Source organism: Nicotiana tabacum, chromosome 23, assembly GCF_000715075.1.
Source record: "Nicotiana tabacum cultivar K326 chromosome 23, ASM71507v2, whole genome shotgun sequence".
Classification (NCBI taxonomy): domain Eukaryota; kingdom Viridiplantae; phylum Streptophyta; class Magnoliopsida; order Solanales; family Solanaceae; genus Nicotiana; species Nicotiana tabacum.
In genome coordinates this window covers 49,232,296-49,238,205 of record NC_134102.1, presented here as the reverse complement: position 1 = coordinate 49,238,205, position 5,910 = coordinate 49,232,296, and positions in this window count along the sequence as shown.

Here is a 5,910-nt window from a genome sequence, read left to right as displayed (position 1 = left end):
TCGTAACCTTTTGTACTTAGGCGTTGCCTAATAGGTTTTGTGCCTCCAGTATTCGAGGGTAGCCCTTGGGCTCGATAGTCCCCGAATAAGGGTAGCCCTTAGCCTCGATAGTCCCTGAATAGGGGTAGACCTTTGCGCTCGATAGTCCGCGAATAGGGATAGCTCGTGGGCTCTTAGGATCCATAATTTAAGAGGCAAGAATATGTAATAGCAAAGTGGAAACTTTCTTTCATTCATGTATGTAAAGTACATGATCAAAAGCGGGTAAAAGCTTGTATCATGGCTAAGGTGGATTGTGTGGGCACAGTTCATTCGACCGTTTCGCCCTTACAATAAATCCTAACCACTGAGCCTTAGCTATTCAAGTACAATGTTTCCTTCTTTCCTTGCTAAGAACTTTAACCCGAGGGTAATGGCCCCCTGTATTCGAGGTCGATCTTGAGAGGTCTCGGTTACTATTGATGGAAAATGAATGCCCATTGACTCCTGTTTGAGACCGGCCGTCGAATCTAAGTTAACACATTTTACTGTTGCCTCGTTAAAAACCTTTCCAAAAAACCCATTTTAGGAGAAAACCCTCGAGGGGAGACCCTCGAAGAGATCGACGCCCGAGGTTTCGACCCATTGGCTAAAATCGAGGAAGCCAAAAAATCTGAGGCCAAGAAGAAGATGTTGTACGATCCTGAGGGTGTTGAAGGCTCAGAAAGTTCCGAGGGCTTGGAGGGCTCCGGGGGCTCTGGCGATGAGTGGGGCCGCAATGAAGATTAGGCGTAGATTCCGTAGTACAATTTTAGTTTTTTGACTTGTGTAAATATTTTTTTATTCTGGGCCATTTTTATTGCGCCATTGTAAGTATAATCTAGAATATATATAAGAATTTCCCTTTCTGGCAATTTCGAGTCTTTAATTTTTCAGCATCTCTTCATAGTTTTTATTCTTGCAAAGTTTTTGATGCCTTAAATCAAATGTAGTTAGATGGCGTTCGATTTTCAGAAGTTCGAACATAACCTAACTTCGATACAACTTTGTTTGCTCGAAGTTTTGAAAACTCGGTATAACCAAAAGTTTTATCGAGATGCTTAAGTGTTTTTAGATGATGCTTTTCCCGAGGGTAACCTTTTAGCAGGTTTCAAATTTTATAATAGTCCTATGTAGTGATTACGAGCTTCAGACGTCTCTGAGCCATTTTTCAGGGTTGTCGTAGCCTTTTGTGCTTAGGCATTGCCTAATAGGTTTTGTACCTCCAGGACCTCGATAGCCCGTGATTCTCGACACTCCCCGAGTAGGGGTAGCCCTTAGCTCGATAGTCCCCGAATAAAGGTAGCACTTGGGCTCGATAGTCCCTTAATAGGGGTAGCCCTTGGGCTCGATAGTCCGTGAATAGGGATAGCCCGTGGGCTCATAGGATCTATAATTTAAGAGGCAGAAATGTGAAATAGCAAAGTGGAAACTTTCTTTCATTCATGTATGTAAAGTACATGTTCAAAAACGGGTAAAAGCTTGTATCATGGCTAAGGTGGATTATGTGGGCACAATTCATTCGACTGTTTGGCCCTTACAATAAATCCTAACCATCGAGCCTTAGCTATTCAAGTACAAAGTTTCCTTCTTTCCTTGCTAAGAACATTAACCCGATGGTAATGGCCCCTAGTATTCGAGGTCGATCATGAGAGGGCTCAGATACTGTTGATGCGAAATGAATGCACATTGACTCAAGTTTGAGACCGGCCTTTGAATCTAAGTTAACACATTTTACTGTTGACTCGTTAAAAATCTTGCCGAAAAATCCATTTTGGGACAAAACCCTCGAGGGGAGACCTTCGAAGCGATCGACACCCGAGGTTTCGACCTATTGGCTAAGATCGAGGAAGCCAAAAAATCTGAGGCCGAGAAGAAGATGTTGTACGATCCTGAGGGTGTTGAAGGCTCAGAGAGTTTCAAGGGCTCGGAGGGCTCCGGGGGCTCAGGCGATGACTCTGGCCCCAGTGAAGATTAGGCGTAGATTCCTAAGTGCTTTTTTAGTTTTTTGACTTATGTAAATATTTTTTTTATTCTGGGCCGTTTTTATTGCGTCATTGTAAGTATAATCTAGAATATATATAAGATTTTCCCTTTCTGGCAATTTTGAGTCTTTACATTTTCAGCATCTCTTCATAGTTTTTATTCTTGTAAAGTTTCTGATCCCTTAGCATAGAATCAAGTGTAGTTAGACGGCGTTCGATTTTTAGAAGTTCGAACATAACCTAACTTCCATACAACTTTGTTTTCTCGAAGTTTTGAAAACTCGGCATAACCGGAAGTTTTATCGAGATGCTTAAGTGTTTTTAGACGATGCTTTTCCTGAGGGTAGCCTTTTAGTAGGTTTTAAATTTTATAATGGCCCTATGTGGTGATTACGAGCTTCGGACGTTTCCGAGCCATTTTTTTGGGTTGTCGTAGTCTTTTGTGCTTAGGCATTGCCTAATAGGTTTTGTGCCTCCAAGACCTTGATAGCTTGTGTTGCTCGACAGTCCTCGAGTACGGGTAGCCCTTGGGCTCGATAGTCACCGAATAAGGGTAGCCCTTAGGCTCGATAGTCCCTTAATAGGGGTAGCCCTTGGGCTCGATAGTCCGTGAATAGGGATAGCCCGTGGGCTCTTAGGATCTATAATTTAAGAGGCAGAAATGTGAAATAGCAAAGTGGAAACTTTCTTTCATTCATGTATGTAAAGTACATGATCAAAAACGTTTAAAAGCTTGTATCGTGGCTAAGGTTGATTATGTGGGCACAGTTCATTTGACCGTGTGGCCCTTACAATAAATCCTAACCATCGAGCCTTAGCTATTCAAGTACAAAGTTTCCTTCTTTCCTTGCTAAGAACATTAACCCGAGGGTAATGGCCCCCAGTATTCGAGGTTGATCTTGAGAGGGCTCGGATACTGTTGATGCGAAATGAACGCCCATTGACTCCAGTTTGAGACCGGCCTTCTAATATAAGTTAACACGTTTTACTGTTGCCTCGTTAAATATCTTGCCGAAAAACCCATTTTGGGACAAAACCCTCTAGGGGTGACCCTCGAAGAGATCGACACCCGATGTTTCGACCTATTCGCTAAGATCGAGGAAGCCAAAAAATCTGAGGCCGAGAAGAAGATGTTGTATGATCCTGAGGGTGTTGAATGCTTAGAGAGTTTCGAGGGATTGGACGGCTCCGGGGGCTCTGGCGTTGAGTGGGTCCCCAGTGAATATTATCCTTAGATTCCTTAGTTCAATTTTAGTTTTTTGACTTATGTTAATATTTTTTTATTCTGGGACGTTTTTATTGCGCCATTGTAAGTATAATCTTTTCAAATTGTAAGATTGTAAGATTGTAACCTTTTAGCAGGTTTCAAATTTTATAATGGCCCTATGTGGTGATTACGAGCTTCGGATGTCTCCGAGCCATTTTTTAGGGTTGTCGTAGCCTTTTGTGCTTAGGCATTGCCTAATAGGTTTTGTGCCTCCAAGATCTCGATAGCCTGTGTTGCTCGACAGTCCTCGAGTAGGGGTAGCCCTTGGGCTCGATAGTCTCCGAATAAGGGTAGCCCTTAGGCTCGATAGTCCCTTAATAGGGGTAGCCCTTGGGCTCGATAGTCCATGAATAGGGATAGCCCGGGGGCTCTTAGGATCTATAATTTAAGAGCTAGAAATGTGAAATAGCAAAGTGGAAACTTTCTTTTATTCATGTATGTAAAGTACATGATCAAAAATGTTTACAATCTTGTATCGTGGCTAAGGTGGATTATGTGGGCACAGTTCATTCGACCGTTTGGCCCTTACAATAAATCCTAACCATCGAGCCTTAGCTATTCAAGTACAAAGTTTCCTTCTTTCCTTGCTAAGAACTTTAACCCAAGGGTAATGGCCCCCAGTATTCGAGGTTGATCTTGAGAGGGCTCGGATACTGTTGATGTGAAATGAACGCCCATTGACTCTAGTTTGAGACCGGCCTTCGAATCTAAGTTAACACGTTTTACTGTTGCCTCGTTAAAAATCTTGCCGAAAAACCCATTTTGGGACAAAACCCTTGAGGGGAGACCCTCGAAGAGATCGACTCCCGATGTTTCGACCTATTGGCTAATATCGAGGAAGCCAAAAAATCTGAGGCCGAGAAGAAGATGTTGTACGATCCTGAGGGTGTTGAAGGCTCAGAGAGTATCGAGGGCTTGGACGGCTCCGGGGGCTCTAGCGTTGAGTGGGTCCCCAGTGAATATTATCCTTAGATTCCTTAGTTCAATTTTAGTTTTTTGACTTATGTTAATATTTTTTTATTCTGGGACGTTTTTAATGCGCCATTGTAAGTATAATCTAGAATATATATAAGATTTTCCCTTTCTGGCAATTTCGAGTCTTTACCTTTTCAGCATCTCTTCATAGTTTTTATTCTTGTAAAGTTTCTGATGCCTTAGCATAGAATCAAATGTAGTTAGACGGCGTTCGATTTTCTGAAGTTCGAACATAACCTAACTTCGATTCAATTTTGTTTGCTCGAACTTTTGAAAACTCAGCATAACCGGAAGTTTTATCGAGATGCTTAAGTGTTTTTAGACGATGCTTTTCCCGACGGTAACCTTTCAGCAGGTTTCAAATTTTATAATGGCCCTATGTGGTGATTACGAGCTTCGGAGGTCTCCGAGCCATCTTTCAGTGTTGTCGTAGCCTTTTGTGCTTAGGCATTGGCTAATAGGTTTTGTGCCTCCAAGACCTCGATAGCCTGTGTTGCTCGACAGTCCTTGAGTAGGGGTAGCCCTTTGGCTCGATAGTCCCGGAATAAGGGTAGCCCTTGGGCTAGATAGTCCCGTAATAGGGGTAGCCCTTGGGCTCGATAGTCCGCGAATAGGGATAGCCCGTGGGCTCTTAGGATCTATAATTTAAGAGGCAGAAATGTGTAATAGCAAAGTGGAAAATTTCTTTCATTCATGTATGTAAAGTACATGATCAAAAGCGTGTAAAAGCTTGTATCATGGCTAAGGTGTATTGTGTGGGCACAATTCATTCGACCGTTTGGCCCTTACAATAAATCCTAACCATCGAGCCTTAGCTATTCAAGTACAAAGTTTCCTTCTTTCCTTGCTAAGAACTTTAACCCGAGGGTAATGGCCCCCAGTATTCTAGGTCGATCTTGAGAGTGCTCGGATACTGTTGATGCGAAATGAACGCCCATTGACTCCAGTTTGAGACCAGCCTTCGAATCTAAGTTAACACATTTTACTGTTGCCTCGTTAAAAATCTTGCCGAAAAACCCATTTTGGGACAAAAACCTCGAGGGGAGACCCTTGAAGAGATCGACACCCGATGTTTCGACCTATTGGCTTAGATCGAGGAAGCCAAAAAATATGAGGCCGAAAAGAAGATGTTGTTTGATCCTGAGGGTGTTGAAGGCTCAAAGAGTTCCGAGGGCTTGGACGGCCCTGGGGGCTCTGGCGTTGAGTGGGTCCCCAGTGAAGATTAGGCGTAGATTCCTTAGTGCAATTTTAGTTTTTTGACTTTTGTAAATATTTTTTTATTCTGGGCCGCTTTTATTGCGCCATTGTAAGTATAATCTAGAATATATATAAGATTTCCCATTCTGGCAATTTCGAGTCTTTACCTTTTCAGCATCTCTTCATAGTTTTTATTCTTGTAAAGTTTCTGATACCTTAGCATAGAATCAAATGTAGTTAGACGGCGTTCGATTTTCAGAAGTTCGAACATAACCTAACATCGATACAACTTTATTTGCTCAAAGTTTTGAAAACTCGGCATAACCAGAAGTTTTATCGAGATGCTTAAGTGTTTTTAGACGATGCTTTTCCCTACGGAAACCTTTTAGAAGGTTTCAAATTTTATAGTGGCCCTATGTGGTGATTACGAGCTTCGGACGTCTCCGAGCCATTTTTCAGGGTTGTCGT